Source organism: Wyeomyia smithii, chromosome 2, assembly GCF_029784165.1.
Source record: "Wyeomyia smithii strain HCP4-BCI-WySm-NY-G18 chromosome 2, ASM2978416v1, whole genome shotgun sequence".
NCBI lineage: Eukaryota > Metazoa > Arthropoda > Insecta > Diptera > Culicidae > Wyeomyia > Wyeomyia smithii.
The window spans coordinates 149,642,997-149,660,360 of NC_073695.1; positions in this window are offsets into that span (position 1 = coordinate 149,642,997).

Here is a 17,364-nt window from a genome sequence, read left to right on the forward strand (position 1 = left end):
TTCTGCATATTTTCTACACGATGAGGCCTCTCCCACGGAAGACTTCAAAAAAGTTGTGGCTTATTGTGAAAATGAAAATTTACCTTTAATTGTGGGCAGTGATGCAAACGCCCATCATATAATTTGGGGTAGTGCAAATATAAATCCCAGGGGCTCTGACCTGAGGGCATCTTCAGCGGTGGTCCAAATCGTTGTTTTGTTCTATTTTTTTGAAACAAACTCTAATTCACTGCTGCACCGGTGGTGTAAATTTTGTTTTATACCAGATCTAAATTAAAAAAATTTGAAACTGGTATATGTTTTGGTCTATTTTTGTCACTTTTTGGAACAAGAAATAGAGCGTTCTTGTACGCTACCATTAGGTGGGCAACTTCAGGTTTCTGGAAATCAGCCAAAAACGGCCGACTTCCGTCTAACATGAGTATCTCCGGATCTAGAATGATACACAGCGAAAGCCGCTTCCAGGGAAACAGCCGAAAATGATCGAATAACACCCATCATGGGTTTTTCTTCAACCAGAATGACGCTCAGATGCCAGAAATTATCTTAAATACCATTTTGAAATCCAAGATGCCGAGTACCGGTTTGTGAAAACAGACCAAAAAAACGAATACTATCCAATATGAGCATCTCTGGAACCAGAATGATGCAATGAGCTAACAATTGACCTCAGGCAACATTTTAAATTGCTAAATGGCAACTTCTAGGAAATAGTTTAAAATGACCGAATAATGCTCAATATGGATCTTTCCGTAATCAAGATGATGCATAGAAACCAAACACTGACCCTGGACACCATTTTGTATTTAAAGACGACCACTTTTAGTTTCTGAAAAACAACCAAAATAACTAAATACCTCCCAATATGAATATATTCAGAGTTAAGGCGATGTACAGAAGCCAAAAGGGAACATCCATAAATGACGTAGCTTTTATAAGGTTTTTTTTGACACCCCCCTTTCCCCATCGTAGCATTTCGTCACAAAATCAGGACCCCCCTCTAGATAATTACGTAGCTTTTTAAGAACCCCCCCCCCACCACATGAAAATTTTTTTTTTGCAAATTTTGTTATCAAAAACATACTTTGTGTCATAAATGAACAACAAAAGACAAAGAAGTAATAAAAACAACCCAAAACATACAAAACAGTGATAAAAAAAAACAAGTTAGAAAAAATCCAATTTTTTTCTTAATTTCATATTTGCTACGTAGCTTGGCTTGACCCCCCACCCTCCCCGTCGTCACCTTTCGTCACAAAACTGCAAACCCCTTCCTTCCCCCTCGAATGCTACGTCATTTATGAATGTTCCCAAAGTCGAGGATGTTGGCATTTCGATAAAACCAATCATTTTAAACGATTTGTTATTTGATTTCGAACATATCCTATGGCCGATTCGTCATGCATTTGGAGACTTCAAACACATCGCAAGGAAGCAATGAGTTTGGAACGTTCAAATAGTACGATACCACGTTTGAATTATGTTGAGGCCGCATATATCGATCAAAGCAGGTATAGTTTTCAATGGTCTTTGACTTTCTATTCTTTCCATAACTTTTAGCCACATATCAAATTAATATGAAGTTTGTTATTTGTAAGTTTGAGAGATGACTCGCTCGTATGACACTAGTTATGTTCAAATAAGTCATGTAATCTTTGTGATAATAGACTTTCGTTATTTAATTAACAATTTCATACATAACGGTTGCTTAAGTTCGATTATAATCAAACGAAATGGGAACGTATAGGGGAGCCAAACTTTGAAACCACGTATTCAATCATAATTCATCAGTTAACCCTTAACTAGCCCGCTCATCTGATAATAATATTAATCAATTCGGTTGTGTAGTTTCTGGGATTATAAAGTTTAGTGATTTTCACATTTCAGTACATTACAGACGAAGTTACAGTTCGATTACAGTAAAATTTAATAGGGTGTTATGAGGCAGCTAGACCTTTCATTTGACACCAATTTTGTGGAAATCGGGTCAGCCATCACTGAGAAAAGTGAGTGAGTCCAAGTAATCTTCGGAATATGTTACTTTTCATAGCTGGATTTCACATTTTTAAACAAAACAGGCAAAGTAATAGTCTGCTTGCAAAACAAATCAATAGTGCCTTATGGGGCAACTAGACCTTCCATTTGACACTGATTTTATGAAAATTGGTCCTTCGAAGTCCTATGAAAATCTTCGAGAAACATGAGTGAGATTAATCAGTCTTCAGAACACGTTTCTTTCCATAACTTTTGAACCACAAATTCAATCTTTATAAAATTCAAAAGTTAAGGGTTTTTCAGGTAGCCCGTTCATTTGAAACTAATTTTGTTCAAATCGGTGGTGTGGTTTTAGAGATAATGATGTTTCATGCTTTTTACATTTTGATTCATAACCTCTAAACTAAAAATCCGGTCACAATGAAATTTGATAGGTTCTTATGGGACGGCAAGACCTTTTATTTGCAATTAATTTCATGAAAATCGGTCCAGTCATCTATGAAAAGTGAGTGAGAATAAAAATCTGCACATACACACACACACACACACACACACACACATACACACACACACATACAGAAAATGCTCAGCTCGTCGAGCTGAGCCGAGTGATATATGCCATTCAGCCCTTTGGAGCATTTTTATACTTTCGGTTTTGCAAGTGATTGCTATACCTTTCTAGGAGAAAGGCAAAAATTACTCGCACAATAATTTGTAGACAACGCGTCAAATTTACATTTATCGAGTAAAATTATATACTATGATTCTAGTGTCTTTTCGACCGTATGTCATATGCGGTTGTTCATTAAATCCGCTAGCGCCTGCAAAGTGTGTCAAAAGACTTTCGATAAGTGAAGCGGGAATTTGCGCGTGTGCAACTTTAGTTGTTAGATTAGTTCTATTTTTCTAGCAAATTAATAAACTTTTTATTCGATTGCTAATATAATAAAATTAGTAGTATGGAGCCGGATCGTGAAGATGGTGAAATAGACTTAGTGCTGGGAAATAATTCTCAAGATGACTGCCTCTCTTGTTCCTCATCGCTCCTGAACACCCCTAATCACGATAGGGAGAACGATGACTTTGAGGACGGAATCGACGATAGCATGGATGATAGTGCAAACGTTACGGTGCTAAACATTCCTTTTATTTCTCCATCGGTTAAGGGTTACGTAAAAACCCCACCGGAAGCGAAAAAAATCAGACTGAGTGGAACGGCTGTGAAGCGTTTTAAACATCTGCTCGAAGACGGACACACTCCCTCAGAAGCCCATCTCCTGGCTAAACAAGGGACATCACATAACGACTCAACAAAGCGTTCCAGAGAAACCAATTTAAGCGGTTCTGCGAGCAGTGGTGGAAATGCTCCAACCGCTGAAAAGGTTAAGGAATCTGCTCAACAGAACACTGGTTTAGCAAGGTTCTTCGGGAAAATCTACTGTCCCAGTGGTACCGAACAAACCCTCATAAAGAGAGGCTACAAGTTACATTAGGGTAGGAGTTCTTTCGAAAAATTACCCTCATGTTGAACTTACAATGTCACAACTATTAGCTGTACAAAAGGCCGTAGCTCAACAAAAAAACAAAAACTAAAACCTAAATTTGGCACCTGTCAATTTAGACCAGGCTTCCTTGTTGTTCTCTGCAAGAACCAGGATACAGTTGACTGGTTAAAAAAGATAATTTGTACCGTTACTTTAGCGAGCAATGTTGAGCTAATGACTCTCGATAATGAATATATACCACAACCGGACGCTTTCATTGGATTTTTCCCACGAAGCGTGGATGATAGCAATGATACAATTCTAGCTCTGCTAGAAAGTCAAAACGAGGGACTGGTGACTGATGCATGGAGAGTTCTCCGACGCAAAATCATCAACCAACAACACATAGAACTTACTTTTCTAGTTGATGGTATGTCCCTTCAATCAATTAAAAAGAATAAATATGTTTTAGACTTTAAATTCGGTGATGCTCGAATACGCAAACAACCTCTAAAAAAACCTGTGCCACAATCGAATGGTAAGCAGGGAGATGGAGGCGGCAAGAGCGATGGCGGTAGTGGAAGACAGAGGCAGAACGTGACCGACGACTGCCACAAAACCTTGTTAGAAGCTGGTGTAGCCTCTAAGGATATTGGAAAATCCTTTGAGGAAGTCCCAGCAGAAGACAAGGTTATTGTCACAGGTCACAAAAATACCTCAGGTCTAACCACTGTGACGCTAATATCCTCTGTTTCGAACAGACTGAAAATAATTAAAATTACTCCTGAATACAGGAAGATAAATTTTTCAAATTTTTCTGGTAATGTCATGCCCATTGAGAAGGAACATGAAAATCCCCCAAAAAACGGCCAAAATTACCATCATGAATAATGTCATCAATATTTATAATGCGAATCTTGTTATTGCAAAGGGAGTACTCGAAATCCCATGCATGAGGTTCGTACAAAACACACTGGATGCCATGTTTTTCCAGGAGCAAACAGCGATCAAGAACATAATTTCTGTAATCAACAAACAATCATGTAAGTTGATTTTTAATCGTGTTACTTTATCTCTTGAGTCAACCAGGAGCAGTGAGACTTCATTGCTTACAGAATTATTAAAAAAACACATCACGGTCATCATAGATGTCTTCATCACTTGTGAAACGTTGAAAATCTGCGTGCTTCTAATTCACTCTTTGGACGACACGGCGGATACTACACATTTATTCAAGGTATGGATCAAAATTTTTAATTCTTATAACATAGGAAGATGGACTAACAAAAGTTTCTCCTTAAAAATATTGACAAAATCATCAGTTTTCAATTATAAATTTATAAGTACGATAATCGACAATACGGATTACGCTGCAAAGGTTTTTCTAGCTGTTGGTAGGTGGTGGGATCCTAGATTGGTGGTACTTTGATTTGCAATGTCAAAGTAGCAAAAATTAATATCCAACACAAACGAACAGCAGCCATAAATCTTTGCAGAATAATTGAAACAGGTTCTGCCAACATTGCGTTGATCCAAGAACCTTACTTTAAACATGGAAACTTCTATGTTGGTAATCTAATATATCCTAACTTTGATATTTTTAGTAAATGTGGAATGAACAATGCTCGAATTATGCCACGCGCATGCATACTCATAAATAAAATAATAAATGCTACTCCTGTCTCCAGATTAACTACTAGGGACATCTGTGTTGTCAAAATAGATGTTAAAATCGAAAACGTCAATAGACAGTATGTCTACTGTTCTGCATATTTTCTACACGATGAGGCCTCTCCCACGGAAGACTTCAAAAAAGTTGTGGCTTATTGTGAAAATGAAAATTTACCTTTAATTGTGGGCAGTGATGCAAACGCCCATCATATAATTTGGGGTAGTGCAAATATAAATCCCAGGGGCTCTGACCTGAGGGCATCTTCAGCGGTGGTCCAAATCGTTGTTTTGTTCTATTTTTTTGAAACAAACTCTAATTCACTGCTGCACCGGTGGTGTAAATTTTGTTTTATACCAGATCTAAATTTAAAAAATTTGAAACTGGTATATGTTTTGGTCTATTTTTGTCACTTTTTGGAACAAGAAATAGAGCGTTCTTGTACGCTACCATTAGGTGGGTAAAATGTCATATTTCAATTGAATACCTTATTTTTAGCTATTTTCATATAAGCGTTTTGCGAGTGTTGGGGAAAAAAACCAAAGATTTTTATCACAAGTCACAATTCATTTTTGTGGATTTTCTTAAGAAGAAAATGAACAGGTTTGTCGTTTTCGGCTTCAAGGAAACCGATCAGCAAAAGGGGGAATTCTGGAAGACCATAACCGTAGGTTCAACTACATGGTTTGCAACCATCAACCACCAGGATGACAAACATGTTGGGTATTTGTTAATCGCCTTAATTGTAGTAGAACTAGAGGAGACCTTAAGAAGCCAGAAAAATGTTCCTCGAAGACACTGAACTGAAAATGTTCAAAATGCAGGCTTGTTTCAATGTCTTCAAAACTCAACCTTAGTTTGAAGAACTGCAAGATTTTGAAATATTGATGAGATGAAAACGGAAGACGAACATCTACGCGATCAAATATTTTTTTCGATCATACTAATCCATTGTGAGAAACGTCACTGACGCTCGGGTCAAACCGCCAAATCCATAAAGCCTTGTGGATATAAAGTGTCTTGCCAAAGTAATCGTTTAATGTGCGTAAAAATTATCGAATTTCCGTTTGTTAAATATTGAGTGCTTTTTATTATAACAACTGATAGCATGGGGTATTGAATTGTTGACAGTGTGACAGATGTCAGCGGTTTAAAACAACAAGATATACAACACTGGTGCCGAGAACGAAAAGTTGGTCTATATTATCTGGTTCTATTCCGGTTTCGCTGGTGTAAATCTAGTATAAAGTTGTTTCAAAAATAGACCACCGCTGAAGATCCCCTGATAGAGTATCTTTGTTCTACGAATATGAATATTTTAAATATAGAAAATGCTCCAACTTTTTCAAGCCACTACAGAGAGGGAGTGCTAGACTTAACACTATGTACAAATAATGTTATTCATGAAGTGAACAATTGGCGGGTTTCTAACGAAGAATCATTGGTCGATCATAGATTTATATTCTTTGAGTGTCTAAATGATTGTTTAGAGGTAACTCGTTTCAGGAATCCAAAAGATACAGATTGGGACGCCTATGTCGACGCTCTAGCGTCGAAATTTCACGGGTATGAATCTGTTTTGGAAAGCCCACTTGATCTAGACGATGCTGTTGAAATCACAACATCCTACATCATGGAGGCTTATGAAGAAAGTTGTCCCTTACGAACGATTAAATCAACACGAGGCACGTCCTGGTGGAATACTGAACTTGCAAAATTACGCAAGAATTTCAGAAGGGCTTGGAACAGACGCCGTACAGAGGGAATCATTGCTTTTAAAACAGCTCGGAAAGCTTATAAATAAGCTCTGAAATCCTCTGCACGACGGGGTTGGAAAAACCTCTGCACAAATATTTCTAGTGTGAATGAAACTAGCAGACTTAATAAAGTTTTACCGAAATCTAAGGACTTTCGAATTAACTTGATAAAGAATGAAGATGGCAATTTAAGTACAAATGATGGAGAGGTTCTAGAAAACCTCTTTAGAATACATTTTCCGGGGTGCTTAGAGCTGGAACAATATGACGTTCCCGATCACTTTTCTGTTCCTTCGGACATATGGGTGATAGCTCGTCGGCTGATAACAATCGAGTCAATAAAATGGGTTTTGGATAGTTTTTTGCCATATAAGACTCCTGGAGCTGATGGAATATACCCATGTTTGCTCCAGAGAGGCTTCTAACAAATATTTTAAAGCAGATTTTTACTTGCAGCCTTGCTACAGGATACATTATAAAATCCTGGAGGGAAATAAAAGTCAAATTTTTTACAAAGGGGGAACGTGCTTCATATGATGAAGCAAAAAGCAGTAAGCCAATCAGCTTGAGCTCGTTCTTCCTCAAAAGTTTGGAGAGAATTGTCGATCATAACATTCGTATAGAAACATTGTCCAGACAAACTCTTAATGAAATGCAACATGCGTATCAAAGAGGAAAGTCTACAATCACTCTCTTACACCGTGTTATCCATGATATAGAAAAGGCCTTTTCACGGAAGCTATCCTGTTTAGGAGTTTTTTTAGATATTGAGGGAGCTTTTGACAGTGTTCCATTCAATGCTATAGTTGATGCGGCACACTTTCATGAAATACCCTCATTTATCGTGACGTGAATACATGAGATGCTAAAAAATCGTTGTTTGAACTCATCGCTAAGAGGTACGTACATAAGAAAACAATGCATCAAAGGATGTCCCCAGGGAGGCGTTTTGTCACCTCTGCTGTGGAATCTCGTAGCGGACGGTCTGTTACGAAAACTAAATAACTTAGGATTTCCTTCTTATGGCTTCGCTGATGATTATCTTGTTATGATTACTGGAATGTGTATAAGCACAACTTTAACCTGATGCAACAGGCTCTAAAGGAAGCTGAAAAGTGGTGTCGTGAAGTTGAGCTCTCTGTAAATCCCAACAAAATAAATTGCGAATTACTGAAGCTCGTCTACTTCGTTTCTTTGACTCTGAGGTCTGTGTGACAGATCAAGTTAAACACCTTGGAATTATACTAGACTCTAAACTTAACTGGTCTGCTCACATCGATTCCCATTCACGTGAGTGGTCACTAGGCTGTCCCAAAAAAAATCGATGTTGAAAAAGTCAAGGTGCTCAGCCCTAAATTGAAAGATATTGTTATTTATAGCATTTTTGTAGAACATTTCGACTTTCTAAAAAATCGTTTTCAGGTTGCCCGTGATTTATGTAATTTATGAAAAATTGACTTTTTCAAGCTACAAAACCACTCTTTTGCACTTTTTTCAAATCTGTTCGATTTCCAAATTTTTCCATATATTTTATTATTTTTGTGCGGTTGTTTTTGAATATTTTGCATGGTTTGGTTCAGCAACGCATTCAATTATTTGACTCATAGAGCCCATTGAACATCACAAAGAAGTAAATTTTTCTCATAATTTTAAGATAAAACCTTTCAAAACACATATAAAAAAAATTTGTGATCATGAACTGACATTTTTACTGCAAAGCAGGATTCAAAACGAAAATTTACATGAGAAAAGATCCTTGATATCTTATCGGGGGGCTGAGATATTGGCGTTTTTACATGTGATGAAAAACTATGCATTTTGACAAAAATGCCACTAAAGCTAAATATCTTCATTGCACAGTATTTTATATCGCCGTTTGTGCGAATAATTTCCTTATTAGTGATTCAATTGTTGATTATAGCCATAAGGTATGTTCGGAGAAATTTCAGAGTATCCAAAAATGTAGAAAGATGGGTGATCATTCCACCCATGAGTGAGATAAAAAATTTACTTTTTAATCAGAATAAGATAGATGCAAGGTGTCTTCGACAAAGTTTTAGGTTATCTTAAAACAAGAAACTTTATCGAAGACATCATGTTTCTACCTCTTACATATTACGAGTAACATTGAGTTTTCTGTTAGAAGATACTAAAAATCACAATTTCCGTTCTAACTTTTTTCGCAGAATTTTTCGAATTTTCGAACCTTCTACTAAGTTATCATTAATCCAAAAATGCATTTGTTTTCTGAACATTGTTATATTTTATCTCCTAAAATAAAACAGTTATTTAACATATTTGTTAAAATGCATAGTTTTCCATCACATAGAAAAATGCCAATATCTCAGCTCCCCGATAAGATATCAAGTATCTTTTTTCATGTAAATATTCGTCGTAAGTCTCGCTTTGCAATGAAAGTTTCAGTTCTTGCTCAAAATTTTTTTATTTGTGTTTTATTTGTGTTTTATCTTAAAATTATGTGAAAAAAATTTTTTTGTGATGTTCAATGGGCTGTGGGAGTCACAAAACTGAATGCAATGCTGAACCAAACCATGCAATATATTCAAAAACAACCCCACGAAAATAAAAAAATATATGGAAAAATTTAGGAATCGAACAGAATTGAAAATAGTGCAAAAGAGTAGGTTTGTAGCTTAAAAAAGTCATTTTTTCATAAATCACGTTTGGGCAACCTGAAAACAATTTTTTAGAAAGTCGAAATGTTCTACAAAAATGCTATAAATAACACTATCTTTCAAATTAGGGCTGAGCACCTTGACTTTTTCAACATCGATTTTTTTGGGACACACATGCTCTCGTGGGACCAACTTATAGTTGCTCCAAGTGATATGACTCTTCCTGTGAGTTTTCCTTATGGTGATTTCAGTACCTCTTTACCTGTGCGTAATGATTGGATATCAGGCGGCATAGAAAGAGAAATTTCGGATCATATTGTTATTTATACGGATGGATCTCTGCTTGAAGGAAAAGCTTGAGCCAGAGTTTACTCGAGTGAACTAAGATTGCAACAATCTTTTTCATTAGGTATCTACTGCACAGTCTTCCAAGCTGAAACCTTTGCTATTATTTGTGGAGTGCTGGCAGCCCTCCAACAAAAGGTAATTGGGCAAATAATCTATATTTGTTCTGATAGTCAAGCTGCTGTCAAAGCACTTGGTTCTCACAACTCTAGGTCGAAGCTAGTCATTGCGTGTCGCACTTGTCTAGAAGAACTTAGCATCATGAATACTGTTAATCTTCTTTGGGTCCCTGGACACTCGAACATTGCTGGCAATGAATGGGCAGACGAGCTTGCCCGAAGTGGTGCATAAAACAATTTTGTGGGTCCTGAGCCCGCGGTACCTATTCCTGAGTCTTGGATAAAACAAAAGATCTGCTCTTGGGCTTTATCTGAGCATAACAGGTTGTGGACAAATCTTGACTCCTGTTGCCAAACAAAATTGTATTTACCAAGCTTATCTGTACAAGTTAGTAACTATCTTTTGAATTTATCAAAAAAGAACTGCAGTATGCTGATAAGAGTTCTAACTGGCCACTGTAGTTTGAACTATCATTTAGCGAGCATGCATCGTTCGAATACTTTTGGTTGCGACCTCTGTGAGGGCGATTATGGGTCTTCTTTTCATTTAGTATGTAGTTGTCCCAGACTTGCCCAACTGCGTTACAGGATTTTCGGTCGTCATCTCATAAATGAATCTGAACATAGATCTCTTGATTTGAAAAATATCCTTCAGTTCATTCTCAATTGCGGGAAAGAACTCTAGTGCCTTCTAAATTTTTGCTGGGACTAGGACTAGGAAAACGAACTTTATGGTTTGTCACTGATAATTCCTAGGACACAAATATCCCATGCTTTTTCTATGTTTCCAATCCTTTCTTTATCCTTTTCCTCTCCAACTCTTAACACTTCCTTCTTCTTCTATCTCTTCTTTCCCTTTTTGTCAGGTAAATGATGAGAAGGTTCCTACGGTTAGGCACAAATCCTCCACATTTGAGGGGAACGTGCCGTTATAAGCCATGGCTTTTTTAGCCGACCTACCTGATACCTGAAGTAAGTTCGATCTGTTGACGACTGCTTACGATTACAAGCGCTGTTAAACACGTTTGTTGACTGGTGTCGACGAAATCGGCTTGCCCTTAGTGTTTCCAAATGTCAAGTCATGACATCGAAAAAGTAGTCCCATACTTTTCAACTACCAAACCGATGGGCATTCCTTCAGTAGAGTTGACCAAGTTAACGACCTTGGTACGCTACTTGATGCGAAGCTCACTTTTAATCTATATCGCTCTGCTGTTATCTCAAAAGCTATACGTCAGTTAGGATTCATTACAAAAATCGCTCGAGACTTCAAAGATCCCCACTGCTCGAAAACGCTATATTGCTGGTTGGTAAGGCCTCTGATCGAGAATGTCTCTCCAATTTGGTGCCCTCATCAGCTAGTGTGGAACGTGTACAGAAAAGGTTTCTGCGATTTGCGTTGATAGATCTACCTTGGCGGGATCCTGTAAATCTTCCACCGTATCCTGACCGTTGTCGTCTACTCGGCCTTGACCCACTGGAACGACGAAGAAAAATTCAACAGGCTGTATTTATTGCTAAGTTAATGAACAACAAAACTGACTCTCCGAAAACGCTCCATGTTAAACTTCCGGGCTTCACAGAGAACCCTTCGCTCTACCGGACTGCTGGATGCAACGAACCAAAGACTGCCTGTATTCGTACCTTCTCTGTTGTAGAAAACTTGTTCGAATTTGAAGATCCAACATTAATGTTTAAAAGAAGATTTAATAATACCTCACTTTTATGATTTTGACCGCACAACATTTAATAAGACATTTGTCAGTTAAATAGCATTAAATGAATAAATAAATAAATAAACATACACTTTACTGTTTCGCCTTTCTCCAAGAAAGGTATAGCAACTACTGGTAAAACCAAAGGTATAAAAGTGATCCAAATGGCCGAATGTCATATACCACTCGACTCAGTTCGACAAACTGAGCATTTTCTGTATGAATGTATGTTCGAGTGGCCGCATTTTTTAAGGCCGTTTTTGAAACTATCAATCTTAAGAGTGCCGGGCTGAGAGGGTTTCCTTTTGACCTCTATAATAAGCCACGAAAATTTGAAATTGATAGGTATTTGCTAAATAGACTCACAAAGCGCTTATAATCCAAATTGATTTACATGGACATTGTACATTTTTTTGCTTTTTTAACAAATATTTCTCGATAAACCTATCCAAATACACCTGTATTTTTTAATAGTAGTAATATTATTAATCTGAGTTAAGTTTAAAATGATCTACAGTCTACAGTGGACCGTCGTAATAGTAAAATGTCGCAATAAAACGAAAAAAATATGTAGTGGTAAAAAGATGAGACCGCTCTGCGAGGCAAGACCGCCCACCGTAGTTTAACTGCCAATTTTTATAACAATTGAAAAATTTCCTTAATAGATACGTTACAATATAATTGCATAACCTTTTGCACCCCTTTCTTCTTTGATAGTGCGCGAACGGTCACAGAAATAATCAAAAACAACCTTTCAGCTGGCAACCGGTCAATGCGCTATTGTTTTGCGGCAACGGGACTTAAGGTTTCATTGTCTAAAAATCTATTGTTTTGTTTGCGAATATACGTTTAATCGGTTGCCTGAATTTGTCTTCTTTAGGAAATATCGAAAGCCGTGAGTGATCTTGTTTGACTACTTTTTCGGTGGAATCGTGGAATACACATCAAATTCCCGAAAGCCAATTTCAGTAATCTTTACTGAAATGCAACAATAAAAGCCATATACTTAAATTTCAGCAATTTAATAGTGTACTGAAAATTCAGCAACTCCTTTTGCCTTACTGACATTCAGCAATCTTTATTTCAATTGCTAAATATTCGGTATCTATCATCGACTGCTTCGTACTGCGGCAGTCAAAATGAAGAAAAAAATAGTTTGTTGTCAATTTGTTTAATAAGCGTAGATTTTTCGGGAAGAAGTTTATTTTAAAAATGGGTCCGGACCTCGAGGAAGTGCTTCAGAACCTGAAAGTCGACCATTGCGATGTGGAGAATCTGCTTGGTGAGTAGAATAGTTAATTATTCTCGTATTTTCAGTACGCTGTACAGTAGAGGGCATTGGCATATGTTCCTCGGCCATCGAATGGACTTCGGAGGCGCATTTTACAATAAAAATGGTCATATTTGTACAATAAGGGTAAGATGAAATAAATCTTAAGAAAAAATAGATTTTAAACGTGTTTTCAAACCCATATGAAGAATTCCCACTCAACTAATATTTCAGTAATCTGACGGACCTTTGCTGAATTCTATCAGCAAAGTACTGTCAAAATATGCGGCGGCAGACATTGCTGTATGTTCGGCAACGCTTTGAAAATTGCTGCAAATTCAGTTAAAGTCTGTCAAACATGGATGACATTTCATATTGCTGAAAATTTAGTAAAGTCCCGTCAAACAGAAAGGCATTTCAAATTGCTGAAACGTTCAGTAATTTTTTATTGCTGAATGGATTACTGATGTTTTAGCGTGGCAAAATTCAGTGAAAGTTTATCAAATTTCAGCAAAAAAAATTTTGTGTGTATGAAATTGTTCCACTGAGGGTAAAGCCGCCCACTATACATGAGATAAAACCGCCACGCATACAACTGTTTGTTGTTTTGCTTGAAGACCCAAATGACTCGAAACTACAAAGGGAATATTGACAGGATCGGTAAAGCAATTTCAAACCACATAAAACAACGATGTTAATTGACCAATTTCGATTTGGTTAAGGCTTTTTAAGTAATATTTTTTAACAAGACTAATTTTTGGAAAAAATAAACTTGTTTAAAAATGGTCTTAATGAACAAAAAATAATTTTGGAGCCAGGACGGTTTGTTTGATCTTCGGCAGAGTTGAAAATAGTAGCTTTGTCCTTACGAAAAATGATATACACTGTAAAAAAAATAACAAGAATATTTTATTGAATATTGAGAATAGGTTATGTTTCCATTCCATTCTAATACAAAAAATCGAATACCCTTTAATCGAATAAAGCAGATACGTATTTCGGTTGCTACATACAACCATCATCAGTGCTTATGTGGACTGTTGAAGAGCATAACTGAGTAACCCGTAGTCATATTGAGTTTTTAAATAGTTTATTTGACACGGCACGATGGTCAAACACTGAATAGAGTTGAATACGTAAAGGATCTTGGTGTGACACTCGATTTTAAACTGACTTTTGTTCATCATCGCGCGATAGCTATTTCGAAAGCTACCCGTCAGCTAGGATTCATTTCCAAAATCGGACGCGACTATAAATACCCGTACTGCCTAAAATCACTGTATTGCGCTCTTGTCCGTCCTGTCCTCGAAAATGCAAACCTTGTTTGGATGCCCCACAAGCTCCATTGGAATCTACGTATAGAACGTGTGCATCGAAGATTCATACGTATGGTTCTTCGGGACCTGCCTTGGCGACAACCTGACAATCTGCTCCGTAGTCAGACCGCTGCTGCTTGCTCAACCTAGATACTTTGGAACGTCGCCGCAAGATGCAACAGGTGTTGTTTGTGGCAAGGTGCTAAATGGTGAAGTAGATTCTCCCAAACTTCTTTCCTTGTTGAATTTTCGTGCACCTCATAGAGCCTTAGGACCTTCATCACTATTAACAAACCGTTATCATCGCAAGAACTTCGGTCGCAATGAACACATTGCCTCATGCATTCGTTTGTTCAATCGAGTGGAGGAATCTTTCGAATTTGGTGAACCTTCGTTTAAATTGAAGAAAAAGCTAGCACGTATAAGATTTTATTATTTTATATTAGTTTTATACTGGTTCATTAAGACTATCAGTCAGATGAATTTTATACACAAGTGAATAAATAAGCAAATTGTTAGCTAATTGGCTATAAAGAGAACTAGTCGTAGCAATTGAGGATTGCAACGAATTTTGTCGAAAATTGTTAATAATTTTATTTGACATAGCTTCTAATGTTTCAACACCAGTAAGTCAATGTAATTCGAGTATACAAAACCAAGGAGTACGCTTCAAAAACATTTTCAGAATTTTATTCTGAATTCTTTGAAGCGTTTTACTGTTTCCTTGTTAAACATCAACTTGACCAGATCGGTACAGCATGAAACTGATTTTCACATTTAGCTGCCCCCTAAGACCCTATTGATTTTTATCACGTTTTGAAAAAAAAAACATATTCCAAAGACTGTTTATTCTCACTCTTTTTCCTCGGAGATGGTTAGATGGATTTTCACAAAGTTAGTGTCAAATAACCAGATGTCCAGCTACCCCATAATACACAATTTAGTTACATTGTAATCTTGTAACTTTGTCCGTTATGTACCAAAATGTGAGAATCACAAACCTTCATTACCACCACTACACAACCGATCTGAACAAAGAATTTCATAATGATTGGACATGTGGTTCAAAAGTTATGAAAAGTAATGTACTTCGAAGACTTTCTAAACTCACTAACTTTCCTCGGAGATCGGTTTTGACATTCTTAGAGTCAAATAAAAGGTCTAGTTGCCCCAAAAAATCTAAATTATTATAGTACAGTCATACTGTTACTTTAAGCATTATGTATCAAATTGTCAAAACAACGGAAGCCTCTTATCTCGAAGATTAGGGGTAAGCGGAGTAAGAGTGGTCCATTAAGCAATTCTGTGTATAGAAAAAAACCAAAATTAATCCACCTAGCGGTTAGACCCAGCCTTACTCATTCAAACTTTTATTTGTAAAAATAAATTTACACGAACGCTTCAATCCAGTAAATGTATATTCACTCTTTAGGTTCCAAAATATTGATGTTGTAATCTATACACACAAAAATTCAGTCCGGTCTGTCTGCCTGTCTGATCTATATAGGCTCAAAAACTACCGAACCGATCGACGTGAAAAATTGTATATAGGGGTTTTTGGTGCCGATAAAGGTTCCTATGATAGTTTGAGACCCCTCTTCTCGAAGAGAGGGGTCCCATACAAATGAGAAATTAATTTCTGCACAACTCAAGAACAAACCAAGCAAATGAAACCGAATGTGGCATGTGGATGTTTTAAGAGGTAACAAATATGTCCATAATAGTTTGACGCCCCTCCCTTTTCTGGAAGGGAGGGATTCCATACATACAAATATCTTAAAATAACAATATAGTTCACTCTCTAATTTCCCATATATTTCCGTAAAGACAGACAGGGAACACCCCCTCTTGAGGTGAAAAAGGTAACTAAACTCATTGCACAGTGGTACAGTAAGGTAATTTATGCGGACATAAGCTTTTCGTTGCGATTTTGGTTTGCGATTTAAAGCCATAGTTTTTGTAAAAAGTTGTTTCTTATACATAGTCCTCTATTTATGTGCGAATGAAAATTAGGGTGGTCCTAAAATCAACGAAATAAAAACAAACTAACTTGGTTTTATTTGCATAAATAATTGTAAACCAACTAATTCTAAGCCTTTTCGCTCTATTTTTCAATTCAAATTTAAAAACAAAATTTTTCTTCGGTAACTATAATCAAAAATACGCCAATTTTGATGAAAAAACATTGTCGATATATTGTACAGATGGACTCTTCACTATTTCTATTTTAAAAATAGGCCCTTTTGATATATTGATGTTTCCGTTTAGGGCAAATATAAATTTTTTTTTGTATCATATGAAAGAACAAATATTGTATAAATATTGTGAAGAAATACCGAAATTTGCTTAAAATTAGTTGATCTACAACTGTGCCGATGAATGTATACATTTATTTCTGCAAATAAAAAACTTAGTATTTTTATTTAGTCGATTTCAGGACCACTCTAATTTTCATTTGCACATAAAAAATAGACTAAATATAAGAAACAAGTTCTTAGAAAACATTTTACTCTAAAACCACAAAATCGCATCGAAAAACTCATGTCCGCCTACATTGCCTTACTGTACCACTGTGCATTGTTGTTGAATTTCTGTGAGCGTGTGACCGACATTTTCACACACGAAACTGAATTTACTCAGTTTTAGATTTAGTTGACTCAATTTCATACTTTCACAGAAAAAAATATGTTGCAGATTTCGTGCGTATATTGTTGGTATGTAAAACTAACGCCATTCCGGGAGTTAAATATTGATAATATAATGTGATGTAGCTTATCGAGGCACTTAGAAGAAATATTCAAATAATCAGGCCATGACGTGTAAATGGTAAACTAATCCCAAGTTGCTATATACGTGGTTCCCTGTGTAACTTCACTAGCTCAGATCCATCACGGGAAGCAACTACGAAATGTGCGTCCGTCAAGCTCAAGCTCAATGATCAGGCCACGAAGTGTACAATTAAATGAAGGTTTCAATTACTCGTGGAGAAGATAAAAGGAGAAACCGCACAATGGTTGTCAATAGTCGTATATGGTTGTTGTGCAACTTTTAGCTTAGA